This window comes from Anabrus simplex, chromosome 3 (assembly GCF_040414725.1).
Source record: "Anabrus simplex isolate iqAnaSimp1 chromosome 3, ASM4041472v1, whole genome shotgun sequence".
In the NCBI taxonomy this organism is placed as follows: domain Eukaryota; kingdom Metazoa; phylum Arthropoda; class Insecta; order Orthoptera; family Tettigoniidae; genus Anabrus; species Anabrus simplex.
Genome location: NC_090267.1, coordinates 94991242 through 95010455, shown reverse-complemented (window position 1 = coordinate 95010455; position 19214 = coordinate 94991242). Strand labels below are relative to the sequence as shown.

The 19214-nt window shown below is 39.8% G+C and overlaps 1 long non-coding RNA gene and 1 other non-coding gene across 3 annotated transcripts in view; one reads left to right on the top strand and one right to left on the bottom strand.

The window, feature by feature from the left end:
- Nucleotides 1-19214, bottom strand: part of LOC136866019 (uncharacterized) — a 68394-nt gene that overhangs the window by 45659 nt on the left and 3521 nt on the right. Inside the window, exon 2 of one of the 2 annotated variants that reach the window (XR_010859475.2) lies at nucleotides 807-997. The exons of the other annotated variant lie outside the window; for it this stretch is intronic. This is a non-coding gene — a long non-coding RNA (uncharacterized lncRNA). The remainder of the gene's footprint in view (nucleotides 1-806; nucleotides 998-19214) is intronic. 2 annotated transcript variants of the gene reach the window in all.
- Nucleotides 9630-9703, top strand: TRNAT-AGU (transfer RNA threonine (anticodon AGU)). Its single transcript has one exon. It is a non-coding gene; the product is annotated as a tRNA-Thr (tRNA).

Sequence of the window (19214 nt, the reverse complement as noted above, 5' to 3'; positions counted from 1 at the left end):
AAAGGGTCCCTTAAAAAGCGACTATTTTTACACACTCAAGAGACTACCAGAAGTAAATATGGTACACAGAATGGCTTAAATTCTGATCTAGGTATATCGTGCAAACGCAAGGTTCCAATATCAAGAAAATAAGGTACCTCTAGCGAAACTATTACGGGATTGTATTGATAATCGGGATGATAGGCTACCCCTGTCAGATTTAATATTCTCAATAGCAACCCTATAATATTATACAACTAAAAGGCTGATCATGATAAATATTTGGAAAAGTTAGCCTCAAGTGATCATTACACGTCGTATTAATCAAGTCTTGCCCCTTGTCACCGCTGGTCGCCTCTCTTACAGACCGACTTGAACTACCTCTGTTGTGAACGCCCTCTTATTAGGCCCTGATCAGGTCAAGTTCTGGTTCATTCGATGGCCAATTAAGATGTTCATTATATTTGAAATGTCATTAACTTTCTCTGCGGCAAAAGCAAGAAATAGTTCTCGAATGTGTTTTAATCTGCTTTGCTTGCGGCGTTGATGTGGTAAGTTTCTATATTCTTAGCAAACCTTTGCTCACTGTGATGTCCACAAGAAAATATGGGAGTTTTGTTATGTAGACTACTAACTACTCGTTACAATATCGAGTAATAAATCCTTCGCGAGGCCACTCCACGTGTTATCAGCCGGTCGTTTCTAGCTAACCGTGGTAAACGGGTTATAATCCTCTTTTACTAACGAATATTCTAACGGGGTGATTGAATGGCATCTAAGGAATATTCGTTATTAAAGGAGAAATACAGTCTTAAAAATAGTATTACCATAAAGAAAGGGTGATTCATCCAACGTAAGCGTAGTTCCTGGCGTAGTATGGGTTGTATGAAGGAGCGTAGCCGTAGGCAGAGTAGGCTTTAACGGCAGGGTAAGCTCCAGCGGAGTAGGCATATGGGGAGTTGTAGTTGTAGACGTACTGGGCTGAAGCGACGGCCAAGACGGCGAGGACGACAAACAACTGTAGGAAGAAGACAGTGAAAATCATTAATACTGAACAATTAATTAAATTAAAATTATCTTTTTCTTTCAATTAGAAGTAAACACTCTCATAGAAATTACAGTAGTTACTGTATTTATAATCTAGTACTGCAAGAATTAGATAAATCGATTTCACATTTTTTAAATATTATTTTTATTTTGCGTTTCTTTGAGTTATTGTAATGTAGATAATATTTTATTCAAATCTTTTTTATGTAAGAAAATGTCTACGTCATTCATAAGAACACTGAACATTCTATGATATAGAAGAGATGGGTTCACAGTTATTGAAAAGAATGACAGAATACAGCCTGAAATTTGGTAGAGTTTTGTGGGGTGTGTTTGTTTGTCATCTCTCCACTTGCTGATGGTCCTATGAGAGATTAAATGAGTGTGTATCATTGCTGATGGCTCTAGCAAACGTTAGTTGGGTGTATCTCGCGATTGATGGTCCTAAGAAAGATCACTTGAGTGAATGTAATTTCCGTTGCTCAATAGATCAATAACAGTAAGAAAATATATTATAACGACATATTTTATATTAAATTATAAAATATTAACGTTACACAAACTTCCTGTACAATATTCTCTACTTGTTGCTGTGCTATACGCTTTTGTACTGCCTGAAGTTGCTGGTGAAGAGTGAGGTCAATAGATGTGCGTGTCGACTTAATTGTTCTTGGTCCTAAGGGGCAATACCGTAATGCTTTTCACGTCCCTTAATCTACTAATGGTATAAAGTAGTCAAAATGTTTGCTCACAGTAGCTGAAGCCATAATGATTTTATCAACATCTGCAAATATTACGTACTAAACGCTTTGTAAAAAGAATAAGGTTTCTTCTGATGGCTGAGAAGGATAACGTTCATATTTATCCTCGCTATAACCCTACTTCACTCTTCCCCAGCTCCTTCAGGCAGTACAAAAACGTATTGCACAGCAACAAGTAGATAATATTGTACAGGAAGTTTGTGTTACGTTAATATTTTATAACTGAATATAAAATATGTCATTGTAATATATTTTCTTACTATTATCCGTCAAACATGACATATCATACTTACAAGCTTCATCATGTTGGAGAGTTGGTGGAGATTCTGCTGCAGAGAATACTGGTGCCATTTCCAGAGATGAGCCCCTCTTTTATACAAATCCGTGGAACAGTGGCCTTGAAAAGACATCTTAAAAAAGAGGTCTCACATGACCTGCCCAAGAAGCTTTACATATGACCACGCCCCGGTCGATGTAACTCTGTGAAGATGCTGTGTTGGGCCAACAGCATGACCTTGGCCATCATCGCATTCACATTCTTTTGCAAGGGGCTTCGAACACACTCCCCGTGTAAGAAAATGGTGAAAATAGCTGAAAATAGTATCAATCATTTATTTATTTACTTTATTTATTTATTTTTGATGGTGGTGGTTATACGCCAATACTTGGAAATTGTATTCGGGAGAAATTGGGTTCGAACCCCACTATCGGCAGACCTGAAGATGATTTGTCCGTGGTTTCCCATTTCCAGACCAGACAAATGCTTGGTCTGTACCTTAATTGAAACCTCAGACGCTTCCTCCCCACTCCAAGCCCTCTTCTACCCCATGGTCGCTGTAAGACCTATCTATGTCGGTGCGACGTAAAGTAAATATGAAAAATAGCTTGCTTAGCAGCAGTCTTAGAGCATTTTCTCAAAAATACGGAATGCTTCCACAAAAAATTTCAATATCCTGTATATTTTGTGTAAATGTCTGTGTGATGGAGTTGGAAATAACGGGGTGTGTATATCGTAGTAGCTATTCTGCTGACTTTCTAACTGGTCGACTAAAATTCGTATTTTCATCTGCAGGTTTATTTATTTATTTATTTATTTATTTATTTATTTATTTATTTATTTATTTATTTATTTATTTATTTATTTATTTATTTATTTATTTATTTATTTATTTTATTCGTAAATACGATCATTAACAAGCTAATGGAACGACAATATCTAAACTATTGCTTTAAGAGTTAATTGACTTATAAGTTCCCTTCATCGTTGTTGTATGTGCAGAAGTCTCAGCCCGGAGGCTGGTTGGAGCCTCAAAAGCTCCGCCATCAGCTGTTATAGATGAGCCAGGCATTACTGAAGAAGCATCCTAGGGAAATGAGGAATGAGATAGTTTCCTATTGCTTTTCCCACCGAGCCGAGGAAGAAACTGAGTACAATGAAAGTAACAATTTTGTTGTAGCCCATACCAGAAGACAGAGTACACTATAAACACTAAACTTTGCCAGCTAAGGCAATAAATCAGTCGGTCAGTCACCACTGATCTGCATTTAGGGCAATCGCCTAGGTAGCAGATCACTATCTGTTTTTTACCTAGACTTTTCTTAAATAATTGCAAAGAATTTGTAAATTTATTGAACTCCTCGATTCGTAAATTATTCCAATCCCTAACTCCTCTTCCTATAAAAGAATATTTGCCCCAATTTGTCGTCTTGAATTTCAACTTTATCTTCATATTGTGATCTTTCAGAATTTTAAAATCACCACTCAAACTTATTCGTATACTAATGTCATTCCACGCCATATCTCAACTGACAGCTTGGAACATACCACTTAGTCGAGCAGTCCGTCTCCTTTCTCACAAGTCTTCCCATCCCAAACTTTGTAACATTTTCGTAACGCTACTTTCTCATCGGAAATCACCCAGAACAAATCGAGCTGCTCTTCTTTGGATTTTTTCCACTTCTCGAATCAAGTAATCCCGATGAGGGTCAGATACACTGGAATCATACAGTAGTTGGGGTCTTACCAGAGACTTATATGCCCTCTCCTTTACATCCCACTATAACCCCTAAATACCCTCATAACCATGTGCAGAGATCTGTACCCTTTATTTACAATCCCATTTATGTGATTACCACAATGAAGATCTTTCCTTATATTAACACCTAGGTACTTACAGTGATCCCCATAAGGAACTTTCACCCCATCAACGCAGTAATTCAAACTGAGAGAACTTTTCGTATTAGTGAAACTCACAACCTGACTTTTAACGCCGTTTATCAACATACCATTGCCTGCTGTCCATCTCACAACATTGTCGAAGTCTTTTTGTAGTTGCTCACAATCTTGTAACTTATTTATTACTCCATTCTGTGTAACATCATTCGCAAAAGGCCTTATCTCTAATTTCAGTTCTTCGTTCATATCATGTATATATACAAAAAATATAAAAGTTCAATAATACTGCCTTGAGGAATTCCCCTCTTAATTATTACAGGGTCAGATAAAGATTCGCCTACCCTAATTCCCTGAGTTCTATTTTCTAGAAATATAGCCACGCATTAATTAACAATTTTGTCTAGTCCAATTGCAATCATTTTTGCCAGTATTCTCCCATGATCTAGCCTGTCAAATGCCTTGGATAGATCAATCGCGACACAGTCCATTTGACTTCGCGAATCTAGGATAACTATTATACCTCGGTGGCGTCCTACAAGTTGAGATTCAGTGAAATAATATTTCCTATTTGTTCAAGATGCGGCTGAATTGTCGTCTTTCAAATAAGTAATCACCAGCTTCCTTGGAAATCACAGGTCAGAAAATCACAGAGAGCTTCCCCGCGAGGTGGATCACAACTACAAATGATGGGCTATATTATGTTTCTGAAAATACTCTTCTTGGACTCTCCTCTAGATATGTTTTTCCTCAAAACCGTCGTTTAGGAAATCAGCAGCTAAGCCACTATGTTAAATTCAGTGGGCGATGAACATGAGGAGGGTTTTCATCGGTTATTGCGGAAATGGAAAGGTGCTACCAAGAAAAATGCAGCTCATATGTCCCTGAAGAATACCTCTGGACTGTCAAAACAGATATTCCTCAAGTAAAGTATAGTCTAAAATCTATTTCACATACATTTTGGGCAGAGTTGGCGACAAAGGAGACAGAGGGTACCCAGGCACAAAAGATGAATCAAAATTAATTTTAAGGTTTAAATAAATGTAAATATCAATAAGAATACAAAAGAAAATTGCACAACTTTTGCACTAATATGACACCAAGGTGATTCCGCAAATGCACCCAAATGCTTTTTGTAACTTAAACTCATTATTGAAGCAAATTTGGTTCAACAGTGGTGTTGAAAATAAAGACGATTGAAAGAAAAATGTTGGTAGATTTTTGGCACGAACTTGGTGCAGAAATTGTCTGATTAATGTATTTCATTTCTGGGTAAGTATGGTGTAAAATGTCACATCTCTTACACCAACTATGTGGTGTAATTATGGTGCAGTCTTGGTGCATTTTTCATTGGTGTTAGATCATTGTATCCATTGTCGCTTTTGCCCCAAATTAGCACCACAAATACACCACATTTGCACCGATAAAATGTTTACACCATTATTATAGCAATTTTTTGTGCAAACTCCGCCCCATGGGCTGATAATCAGGTACTTCTTGGTTGTAAAATAACCTGCAAGTTCGCAGTTCTACTCTAAATTAAGTGATAGGATTGGTGTGGGGTGTACCGGGATTTACGGGCCCCAGAATTCTGTCACTGGGCCTGACTTTCGGAAAACTATAGTTTTAGGTCAAACGTTACAAGGTACCAATAATAGAGAGTTTTAATTACTTTTTGTAATTAGTCAAAAACCTTGGGTGATTTGAAATCAACCCGAAAACGTCTATGAACATATTAATTTCTTCTATTTTAACAAAATGTATGTTAAATTTTGTTGACCTGAGTTATCAATTAAATTCAGCACGATCTCTAATGGAGCGATTATATTTACAATACAGGATACTGCAGTTTCTCAACTTTAATTAGACCGCAACCAGGCAATCACCAACGGAAATATTTTGAGTTCAGCGCCCGTAGAACAACACACCATTCTGTGGCAATAAAGTTTTCAATTCCATTTTTCAAGTTCTACGCATCTTACGCAACCTTAAAAAATAGAGTTCTTTGATGCCATTTAATGCATATTAAAATTTCCAAATGTATGACCCTATAGTTTCAGGCCTTTTAGCTGAACGGTCAAGTGTCGAGGCCTCCATTTCAGAGGGTACGAGGTTTGATTCCCCGGTCGAGAACTCTAGTTGTCTAGTTAATTCCTCTGACATCGGCACTGAGTGTTTGTGTTTATTCCAATACACTACTACCATACACATAAAACACACCAGGCTACCAACCACGACAAAAACACACTATAGTTAACACATCCCACCTCATAGGTTTGGCGTCCGGTAGTAAACCGGGGCTACACAGTTCACACCCGTGACACTACCAGGGTGTAGAAAAAACTGCAGAGGAGGAAGATGTCCCTATACCTCTGAAATGTCCTCACATATAATTATGAAAAGTTTAGACCTGATTTCGGAATATATTGAGAGTTCAATGAACTAGAATGAAGTGATTATTCTGATTTGAATATTCGAACACCGGACCCCGTGAGATCTCCGAAGTTAAGCAACATTAGGCGTGGTCAGGAGTTGGATGGGTTGCCACGCGCTGTTGGAGGGGTAAGGGAATGGAGGAGCGGAAAGGAACTGGCCACCCTACCGCACGTAAACTCCGGCTCAGGAACACCTCTGCGGAGGTTCGGACCTGCCTTCGGGCAGAATAACCCTTACCTTAGTGGTATTCAACATGTTTGTGCCCGTGGCTCCCCTGACGAACAGCATTCTTTCCACGTCTTCCCTTTGGGACACCCAGTAAAGACTATCTGTATTTTGATATGTACTATAAGAATCTGTGACTACTGTCGGCAGCACAGAAGAGGTTTTTCGTGGTGTCCCATTTTCACACCAGGCAACTTCCTTCCAAATCCGAGGCCTTTCCTACACCATCGCCGGCATAAGGCCTATTTGTGTCGGTGCAACGTATAACAGATTGTAAATAAATAAAAATATATGTGAAAAAATATGCTAACCAGTGTACAAGAATGAATATGTTCAGTGCTCTCTTTCTCAAGCTTGGGAACTCTTGTTTTACACAATACGAAAATTCTGGCAACGCCATGCATGGAAAATGCACTTCTAGTGAAGAATCTGGTGAAAATCCTATCGGTTCTTCCTTTTCTGCAGTACTGAAGTACGAAGCAGCATCATGATTGGAAGGATTTATTTATTTATTTATTTATTTATTTATTTATTTATTTATTTATTTATTTATTTATTTATTTATTTATTTATTTATTTATTTATTTTGCTGTTTGCTATTTGCTTTACGTCGCACTGACACAGATAGGTCATATGGCGACGATGGAATAGGAAAGGCCTAGGAGTTGGAAGGAAGCGGCCGTGGCCTTAATTATGGTACAGCCCCAGCATTTGCCTGGTGTGAAAATGGGAAACCACGGCAAACCATCTTCAAGGCTGCCAACAGTGGGACTCGAACCCACGATCTCCCGATTACTGGATAGGAAGAATTTTGAACCCACTGATACTTGTCACAGTTTTCGGGAAAGTATGTTTGAAAATAAGCACTAAATTGAGATCGGTGTCCTTCAATTATGGAAACAACATCTGCAGTAATGTCTATTTCATTTTCTGCTATGAAATGATGTGAACGTGGAAAGAAGTACATTTCTCCTCCATTGATTTTCCTCTTCCAAACAAGAAACTTTATTTTGAAGGCCGGAATTTCGTCGATGGGTTGCGCTTCCTTGTACAGACTTACTCAACGAGTTCAATTTTGAAAAAAAATCACTTCAATAAGGAAAATTCAACAAGAAAGTCAGTGTCCAGAAAGAACTTAGTACCGGCATGGTTTTCTTCTTCTAGATAACAATAGATTTCCCGCCTGCTGTTAAGTTCAAAGACGCACGATAACAGATTTACTCTGTAAAGCAATCGTGTGCTGCTATAGGCTAAGGGAGACGTATGCTCAGCCCCCTAACTCGCCATATTTTACTGACAAATTTAGCTTTAAGAGATCGAGTTCTAATGAGTTCACTTTTATGATAGATTGCATGACTTTCTTCTTTACCGAGCTCGATAGCTGCAGTAGCTTAAGCGCGGCCAGTGTCCAGTATGCGGGAGATAGTGGGTTCGAAACCCACTGTCGGCAGCCCTGATGATGGTTTTCCATGGTTTCCCATTTTCACACCAGGCAAATGGTGGGGCTGTACCTTAATTAAGGCCACGGCCGCTTTCCCTTCGCTCCTAGCCCCTTCCTATCCCATCGTCACCATACGACCTATCTGTGTCGGTGCGACGTAAAGCAACTTGTAAAAAAAAGAAGAAAAGAAATTTCATTCATATCGACACTGCGCAAATTTTCGAGACAATCTCACGTGCGATCCAGTTCACAAAAGCAGGCTATTCCTTGAGAGCAGGTGATGAAAATATAATTGAAGGGAGAAAATTACACACGTGACAATTTCACAAAGACGATTTTTTTTTTTTTTTTTTTTTACATTTTATTTATATGTAAGCATAGCTGTTTTCTTCATCGCTAATCCGGAAAACTGCACGGCGCCTATGGAAGTCATTCGTGTCGCCCCAGGACACCACGGCGCACTGGTTGAAAACCTATGATGTACATGAAGAACATGTACTGTATTACGTAAAATTCTTTAAATCAGAAGGTAAGAGAATTTTTGCAGCAATTTTCGTTCAGTGGCACTTTTTAGTTATTTTAAGGCCTTGGTGAAAATTTGCGTATTCTCCGTATAAACAGGAGGTGTCGATAACAACAGCAGAAGGATGTTCATATTGACGATACACAAGACAAGTTACTGAGGATTAGGCTCGGGAAGCTATACGTATGAAGTGATAGGGCCATCTGAGACGAATGGAGGAGAATAATGGATTTGGTAGTGAAGGACAAGAGAAACTGAAGTAAACCCAGGGTAACATGTTTAGGCTCTATTTTAATTACTAGGTAAGTTCCTTTTGTGGATCAGTGGTAGAACGTTGAGTCTGCATTTTAAGACCGTAGGTTTAAATATAGATACATAAATAGTTACATAATTGCATAGATAGTTGCATTACTGAAGGGTGGAAAGTGTCCATTCGCCACTCCATGTCCTTCAATGTTCGTTCGTAATCTGATTACCCTCCAGGGTCGGTTTTTCCCTCGGACTCAGCGAGGGATCCCACCTCTACCACCTCAAGGCAGTGTCCTGGAGCTTCAGACTCTGGGTCGGGGGATACAACTGGGGAGGATGACCAGTCCCTCACCCAGGCGGCCTCATCTACTATGCTGAACAGGGGCCTTGTGAGGGGATGGGTAGTTTGGAAGGGATAGACAAGGAAGAGGGAAGGAAGCGGCGTGGCCTCAAGTTTAGGTACCATCCCGGCATTTGCCTGGAGGAGAAGTGGGAAACCACGGAAAACCACTTCCAGGATGGCTGAGGTGAGAATCGAACCCACCTCTACTCAGTTGACCTCCCGAGGCTGAGTGAACCCCGTTCCATACCTCGTACCACTTTTGAAATTTCGTGGCAGAGCCGGGAATCGAACCCGGGCCTCTGGGGGTCGCAGGTAATCGCACTAACCACTACACCACAGAGGCGGACCGTTCAATGTTGTATCGTTTAAAGTAGTCAATAAGACTTCCTGAAACGTCAATACTTACCGAAAGAGACGATTCATAAGGCTACAAGGGAGGAGACAGGCAGTGTGGCGCCGTGGCTTAGTTGGTTAAAGCGCCTGTCTAGTAAACAGGAGATCGAGGGTTCGAATCCCTCCGGTGCCTAGTGGTGAGATTTTTATTCGTGCACAAGGGTTTCATCTTATAGGGTTCCTGCTTGAGATCGGAATGGTATGGCAGTTGAGCCAGGCTTTTCTCGTTTGGTGTCAATTATGTCACAGTATCGTTCAAGAATGAATATTGCAAAAGAATTTAGCACTGCTGCTTCTGATAGTGCGCTTCGCTTATATAAATATTCATCCTCAAAAACAAGTACATCCACCCATCACACTGAGTTTAGGTTTTTAAACATTTCATTTTCTTTCCTTCAATCTCTCTTTCTTTTTTTCTTTCCTTCAATCTCTCTTTCTTTATTTCTTTCCTTCTTAATCCGTTTACTCTTCATGGGTGGTTTCTCCCTCGGACTCAGTGACGGATTCTACCTCCACCACCTCAGGGGCAGTGTCCTGTAGCGGGAGACTTTGGGTCTGGGGATACAACTTGGAAGGAGGACAAGTACCTCGCCCAGGCTGTCTCACCTGCTATGCTGATCATGGGCCTTGTGGGGGGTTGGGAAGATCGGAAGGGATAGACAAGGAAAATGGAATGAAGAGGCCATGGCCTTAAGTTAGGTACCTTCCCGGCATTTGGCTGGAGGAGAAGTGTGAAAACACGGGAAAACACTTCGAGGATGGCTGAGATGGGAATCGAATCCCTCTCTACACAAATGGCCACCCGATGCTGAGTGGACCTCATTCCAGCCCTCGTACCAATTTTCAAATTTCGTGGCAGAGCTGGGAATCGAACCCGGGCCTCCGGGGGTGGCAGCTAATCACACTAACCACTACAGATGGGTACATTTGTTTATAAGGGCGGGCACCCCTGCCTACAGCCAAACACAATCGGGTAGGAGAATTTTTTTAACAAAATTACGTGCTCCCTTGCTTTCTGCAAGTCAAGTTGAGAAGTGAATTATTCATTACAATGGTAGGCTCTCCTTACTAATGCCAGTTACACAGAAGTTGGAGAAGGACCCCATTCCTATTGCCAGTCAAAGTTGGTGTGGGGAGTACTGATTACAATAGCAGACACACACTTTCTCGATCGCTACAAATCGACATCTGGATTGACAAACGAAAGTATATGCATGTTTACAATATTGCAGACCTTCATTTACAGATTAAATGCTGCTAAACGGTACGTCATACCGACAAACGATTGTACCATAAGACGCAGTATTTAGTGGCTTAAATGGCTGGTCCTATGATATCTTCTCGTATCTCATCTATTCATGGGTCAGATTGAGTTAGAAACGTTGAATAGGTTGAAATTTGTGTAAGATTATCTTACATTGCATTACTTTTCGGATAATTATGTGACATAGCATTTGGCTCACATATGGGTACTGGGTGGGCCAATGTTCGTGTAGAGTTTGATGATTCTATCTTTCCTGTAAGTTAATTAAAGTATTAATTATGCATGTAAAAATTCCAAATGTACTTAAAATCGAGAAAAAGAGACGAATCTAATGTGTAAGGGATACAGGTACGACAAAAAATCATAAGACCAAGGTTGAAGATAACTCTAAATTCAACGGAGATTATGCCATCCGTATTGTGATAGGACTTCCCCTTTATCCCACGAATTACCTCGAAACGAATGTCTGCACCATAATTAAAAGTGACTTAATATTTTGATATTCTTCGGGGATAAAAAGTGAAAAATTTAACGATCTTGGAAGATTCTCGCCCGTTACAGGCTAAAACGTATAATTTTTCCAAATTTCAGTTTTCTTGCTCGTCTGGCAGATTATGCCGCAATCTGGATTTTGGGCGAGGGGAGTAAAAATTAGGACTTTCAGGGAACTACACCAAAAATATGCAGATGGTCATCATTACCCCTCAAACGGGTAGCTGTACGAAAATTTCACCAAAATGGTCAATGTACAGGCACACACACTCGTTACGATTATATTTATATAGATAGATAAGGTATCTGCTCCACGTACAACACCTTTTGGGCTACGTCCGCTGGACCTAACCTGCAAAACCGACCGTTCATTATATCTCACTTATTAATCCTCCTGTCTAAAAATTCACATGAGAAAAAAGTTTTAGAAGTGGATTTTCATTAAGAATTGTAGATTTCCATTAATTTCGGATGTGCATATTTTGAGGGAGTACAAAATCTTGGTTCCGGTTTCGGATAAACCCCCAGTAAATCTAGGTATTCAGAAATAACATTGGCCCTAAAACCTACTCAAGGACAGGTGAATTCTAAATATCAAGTATGGTAGAAATATAGCTTAATCAGTAGTTTTCAAGTTATGAGAACTCATACAATCAAACAGACAAACAGACACCAAAGCTAACAAATATGCAGATGGTCATTATTATACCTGAAACGGATAACTGTACGGAAATATCTCCAAAATAGTCAACGTACAGACACACGGTCGTTACGACTTTTTTTTTTTTTTGCTACTTGCTTTACGTCGCACCGACACAGATAGGTCTTATGGCGACGATGGGAGAGGGAAGGACTGGGAGTGGGAAGGAAGCAGCCGTGGCCTTAATTGAGGTACAGCCCCAGCATTTGCCTGGTGTGAAAATGGGAAACCACGGAAAACCATCTTCAGGGCTGCCGACATTGGGGTTCGAACCTACTATCTCCCGAATACTGGCGTTACGATTTTATTTATATAGATTTGGACACTGACTTGTTGAGTGTTTCAACTCAACATGCAGGAATACTTTATCTTGTCATCATCATAGGTGTTTTTTATTTCATATGTACTAATTTTTGTATCTTGGTCTTGGTGAATGGCTCAAGTGGTTGAGGCGCTGGCCTCCTTTTTATTTCATATGTGCAAATTTTTGTGCCTTAGCCGGGCAGAATGGCTCAGTCCGGTGGTTTTTGAAGGTGCTCATATACGTTAGCCTCGTGTCGGTAGATTTACTGGCACGTAAAAGGAAACCTGCGGGACTAAATTCCGGTACCTTGGCGTCTCCGAAAACCTTAAAAAGTAGCTCGTGGGACGTAAAGTAAGTAACATTTTATTATTATTTTTGTATCTAAATATGCTTTTTTTTTTTTTTTTTTTTTTTTTTTTTTTTTTTTTTTTTTTTTTTTTGCTGAAGATGTTCCAAACCAGAGGAGCGAAACATGTTCTTTGTTAGTCATTTAACCAGATTTTAAGCTGGAATGTGTTTGTAATTACATAAACTAGCAATAAAAAGCAAATTAGTACGGGAGGGTGGAATTCTTCCTTCACCCTTAACGCAGTTGTTTGAAGAGGGTCAAACATAGAGGTAACTGACCCCGATCGATTTTCAGTTCTTTTGCCTTAAATGCATTAATCTTATTCGGTCAATGTTATTCTTGTAGGTTTTCTTCTGAGAGCTTGAGGCCAAGTATCTCTCAAAGGGTGCAACGTAGTGTGAAGATATGGAGATTAGTAAGTTGATTGATACGTCTTGCAAAGTCCATCAAGTTATCGAGATACATTATGACAGTTTCAGATTTCCTCAAGGAGTAGCAAGAGTAAATTGGTCATATCTACGGTGGCTTTGTTGTGGCGAGCTCGGTGTTGCCCTCAGCTACGACTGGCATTGAAACTCGGTGGAGGCCGCACTGCTCCTCAAAGAAACCAGTCGCACAGCTTGGTCGACAGAAAACAAAGCAAATCGCATCTCTTTTGCTATTTGGTTCGGTAGGCAATATAGGTACTACAATAGCTATCATCTTCAAAGAAATAATACAACCCCGACCTCCGAGGGTGGTAGCTAACCACATTAACCACTACACCACAGAGGCGGACTATTTATTTAACAGAGAATTCACTTCAAATACTGGCTTTACATCCGACTAACTACTACTTTACGATTTTCTTAGAAGCAGAGATGCCGGAATTTGGTCCCGCAGGAGTTCTTTTACGCACCAGTAAATCTACCTGCACAAGGCTGACGTATTGCGGACCTTCAAATACCACCCGACTGAACCAGGATCGAACCTGCCAAGTTGGGGTGAGAAGGCCAGCGCCTCGACCGTCTTGAGCCACTCAGCCCGGCAGACTACATGAGATCACATGTGCACTAGTATTTAAAAGACACGATCTTATTCGCATTTTGGTCAGATCAGGCTTTGAATTAGTCTTAAACAAAATATGAATTGTTAAGTTTTATGATAACTAGGACACGGAAGTTGAGGAAAAATCCTTTTTTCTTGAGGGACCGAAGACGAGGCCCAACATAATATATGTTCATTCTGGGTCATTATATGCCAGAAAACGGTGGGTTTTATTTGTATTTTTCTGCCTTTTCCAAAGTTTTTTGGCTTATTCCTCCTCTTTTGACCATTTTAGGTCGTAACGCCCTTTTTGCAACTTTACCTTTCGACTACATTTGTACTGCCTATTCTGAATTGAAATCATCGTTAGTTCATCCATCACCACTTGAACACTTTTTCTGTAGTAAATACATATATTTGAACCGTATCTGAAAAGAGAGAATATGAAATTAAATTGAAATTAAATGAAATGAAAATGAAATTAACTGCAATGAAAAGTGAAACTAGTGCTTGAAAATATCCAGATGTAGGCTATCAAATGATGTGCAAGATGAATGAAATATTGAAAGGAGAAAATTTTGATGAGTGTTTTTGAAGAGAAAGATCTCACTTGCTTCAAGTATGAATCTTTAACATCCGTTGATGTGGAGGGAAGTTTCTCGATGTTTCGCAACGTGCTGTCTGCAAACTGACGATCCTTTACACCTAAGAACCTGGAGATGATTATTGTGATACACTGAAAAGCCAACTCAGATAAGGTTTCCGAATTCCGACTTCTGTAACCTTAGTGTGGCTCAGCCAAATATGATTTCAGTTATACTAATTTCAGTGTATTTTTCCAGGATGTCCATTGCGGGTTCACTGAAAACAGTCTAGGTTGAAAAATTATTTCACTCTAAATAATACAAGTGCTTTTCTTAACAAACACGGAATTCCTTATTTATATTATGTTAATCTAAAAATATATACTGTCTAAAACAATGTATTTATCCTTTTTTTTATCCGTTTGGTTGCTTCTCCCTCGGACTCAGCGAGGGATCCCACCACCACCGCCTCAAGGGCAGTGTCCTGGAGCGTGAGATATTGGGTCGTGGATACAACTGGAGAGGAGGACCAGTTCCTAACCCAGGTGGCCTCAACTGCTATGCTTAAGAGGGGCCTTGTTAGAGATGGGATGATTGGAAGGGATAGACAAGGAAGCGGCCGAGGCCTTAAGTTAGGTACTATCCCGGCATTTGCCTGGAGGAGAAGTGAGAAACAACGGAAAACTACTTCGAGGATGGCTGAGGTGGTAATCGGAACCCCTCTATTTAGTTGACCTTCCGAGGCTGAGTGGAGCCCGTTCCAGCCCCCGTACCACTTTTCAAATTTCGTGGCAGATCCGGGAATGGAACCCGGGTCTCCGCGGGTGGCAGCTACTCACACTAACCACGACACCATAGAGACGGACAAGAAGTATTTCACTGATACATTTTAGTACTGTATGTTGCATACCACCATAGTTTTGCATTTTTAAACAATAAGTACTTAATTAAAACTAAAATTAGGAATGAATTCGGATCACATTTTTAAGTCCGTTTTGCCAGTTTTTAGGTCCTCTTTAGGATATTTTTGGTCTTTTTATAGGTATTTTTAGGCAATTTATAGGTTTTCAACTTCCGAGCCCTAGTGGTAACATAATGTATGAAGTTAAATTTAGTGTCATGAAAGACTTTTAAATCTCTTCAAAATTACTCTATCCTTTAAATTAACATATTTAAGCGTAAAAGAGGTTTCTTCCCTTTCTTTAACTCATCTTTCTCTGTAGTTCTCTTTGCTGTCTCTTCATTCCTGCCAATGTTTTTCAACTTGAGGCTCCTCTTCTACCGTTCTTCCGCGCCGGTATGTATAATGGTTTAACATGAAGTTTCTCGGCACTACCCGTCAATTCCATATTATTATTATTATTATTATTATTATTATTATTATTATTATTATTATTATATTTTCCTTTCTTTCTTTCTTTATTTCTTTCCTTCTTTCTTTCTTTATTTCTTAATCCGTTTACCCTCCAGGGTTGGTTTTTCGCTCGGACTCGGCGAGGGATCCCACTTCTACCGTCTCAAGGGCAGTGTCCTGGAGCGTGAGACTTTGGGTCAGGGGGATACAACTTGGGAGAAGGAGGAGTACTACGCCCTGTCAGTCTCACCTGCTATGCTGAACAAAGGCTTTGTCAGGGGATGGGAAGATTGGAAGAGATAGACAAGGAAGTGGGAAGGAACCGGCCGTGGCCTTAAGTTAGGTACCATCCCGGCATTTGCCGTGAGGCGAAGTGGGAAACCACGGGAAACCACTTCGAGGATGGCTGAGGAGGGAATCGAACCCCTCTCTACTCATTTGACTTTCCGAGTCTGAGTGGACCCCGTTCCAGCCCTCGTACCACTTTTCAAATTTCGTTGAAGAGCCAGGAATCGAACCCGGGCCTCAGGGGGTGGAATGATCTCGGTCATATAGAGTACAGATAGGCCCTACGTATAAACGCCTGCAACTGATACCGCATGGTAAGATTTTTGGTATTCATGGAACGGGGAAGTGTCCAATAGTATGGCCTGGAAATCTGTGGTAATGAAACAGCAAAGGTACCAATTCACTCCTAGAAGTTGTTAAATTTAATGTTAGAATGCCAGAATAATCGCCAACCGTCGGTAGAAGATGGCTCCTCGTGAAGAAGATTGTATACTTTCCGCAGAAATATTAGGCTTTAGTTCATCGTATCTTTCTTATATTGTTTACTATTCTAGAGTAATAACATAAATCTTTAAGAAATGATAATGCGTTATTTATTTTATAAAAATCACTTGCTTTTTCTTGAAACAACATAATTTGTTCTACATTCACAAAACAGAGAACACAAAATGTTACTCTACCAGTTCCTCTTCATACTCGCTTCTGATTGGCCAGTTCGAATCTGAAAATAGCCAATGGTAGACTTCTCAAACCGAAACAAAGTCTCCCTGTTACCACATGTGCTTGCTGATTTTCATGGTCACCAGGTTTTGGAATCTTGTACCAGCAGCAAGTTAAATGCAAATTTACTCCTTTATTTTGTTGCACGCGCGTGAGATTCATTTTTCATTCTCAGATTCAAATTCTACCGTAATTACTTTCAAAACTTACCCACCCTGGTTTGAAACGATAGAAAAAAACACCTATTTTTATTATTAATAAAGACATTAGGTCCGCCTCTGGTGTAGTGGTTAGTGTGATTAGGTGCCATCCCCGGAGGGCCGGGCTCGATTCCCGGCTCTGCCACATAATTTGAAAAGTGGTACGAAGACTGGAACGGGATCCTATCAGCCTCGGGAAATGAATTAAGTAGAGGGGGTTCGATTCCCACCTCAGGCATTCTCGAAGTGGTTTTCGTTGGTTTCCCACTTCTCCACCAGAAAAATGCTGGAGTGGTACCTAACTTAAGGTCACGGCGACTTCCTTCCCCCTTCCTTGCATATCCCTTCCAAACTTCTCATCCCCCACAAGGCCTCTGTTCAGCATGGCAGGTGAGGCCACCTGGAAGAAGTACTGGTCCTCCTTACCAGTTGTATCCCCTAGCAAATGTCTCACGCTCCAGGACAATGTCGTGTAGAGGTGTGAACATTCGTAGAGCCAGAGGAAGAAACTAAATGTGGACGGTAAACATTTCAAATCGTATTTTGTCCACCGACATTTCCTGAGCAAAGTGTGTTATGTTCACAGACTAAGTTTCTTACGTTGGATAAATGGAAGTTCGTTGCTTACTTATGTCGGACATTTAGCAAAACGGATGCCATTCGCTTACGACACAGGACAGACTGAACTCAGTTGCAGTATCATGATGGAACAAGATCTCAGTGTAGGGAGGACTAAACATGAAAGAGTGTGAATTGACACACGTTTCTATATATTAATGTATAATATTTCTTGCGGTTTTATTTACGGGTTACGGCACAGATAGGTATCATGGCCACTCTGTGAAAACAAAGGAAAAGGAGTGGGAAGGAAGCGATCGTGACCTGATGTGAAAATATGAAACCATAGAAAACCATATTCAGAGCAGCCGAAAGTGTGGTTCGAGGTGGTGATTGCGGTGGTGGTAGTGGTTGAGATGTTTGTTTTAAGCTGAAGTACAACTAAGTAACAAATAGACGGAAATAAAAATGAATATAAGTTTAAACTGCGTTCATTTATTCATCAGAGGAATTTGAAAGCGAACTAAATAAAACTGCAGTTATTTTATTAAACCCAAAAGGTCGCACAACGCATCGAAAGGGAACTTGTAACAGCACCACTATCTCCAGATTGCAAGCTGACAGCTACGCTAGGCAAACCGCGTAGCCATTCGCTCGATAAATATTTCTTGTAAAAGCGTTAGTTTCCTTCAGTTACATAGAAGACAATGTAATTTTAAAAATTAAAAAAAACTGTGTGAATCAAATGCTATGATGACAGAATAGTTCCTCCGTTTGTTGTGAAATCCAATTCTGAAATAATTCGATTTTCCGTGGTTCCTTGTTTTATGCATAAAGTAGAATAACTACGCTTTTACTGATTCGTGATTGTCTGGTTGTGTGTTTCCATTGTAAAATCTCGTTCAGTGGATGCAGTATGTTTTGCAACGCCACTCATTATAGGCTACTCTTGGGAATGCAGCCATGAAGAGTGAATGTTTTCACGTTTTCACGTGAAGAACACACCTTCTGGACATGCGGGCTAATGGCCTAAAACCTTCTCTGGCGACAAATACTATACACGAAGGATGCATAGTTTTGGACGTGAAAAAGAAATTGAATGGATTACGTAGCCAGTATTTAGCTGAAAAACTGAAATCTAATATGATGTTTACATTATTTTTATATTATAAATTATATTTCTTCCATTAATTTCATTTGGATTATTGTAAGCAACTTCTTTTATTTTTCTGATAAGTCATGTGAGATAACCTAAAACCATGTGGGTATTTTTACTTGTAGTATGAACCAGCAGACAGATGTAAACCTTGCGATGTGCTCTCCGATGACGGTTTAATTAAAAAACATAGATAATTTTTGTCATTAACAATACAAGTTAAAACTAATAGTAGCTGAAGGACCCTGTTGGACGTAAAATGGCTGCCATCCAAGACGCCCTATTATAGTTTCTTAGGGAAAACCGTGGAATCAGTTTTATTATTTTCTTGGATTCTGGAGAGAATTGTAAAATGATTCTTCGTTCATTTTTGATGCATTATAAAGAAAGGTGCAAAAAATGAGTTATTATTCAAAGTAAAGTATTGCTGTTAACCGTACCCACAGTAGCCAAACATGCGAACATCAGTCCATCCAGTTTTGCTGAACTATGATTATATATTTTATGTAGTGTAATAGTGCAAGGCTGTATGTTACAATCTTTTATACAAGTTAAAACTTTCACAAAATATGTTACCAAAGATGTTTGACAAATTTATTTGATAGTGTGATACCAGCCTTAGGCAATAGTCAAGTAGGATCTTGCTGTC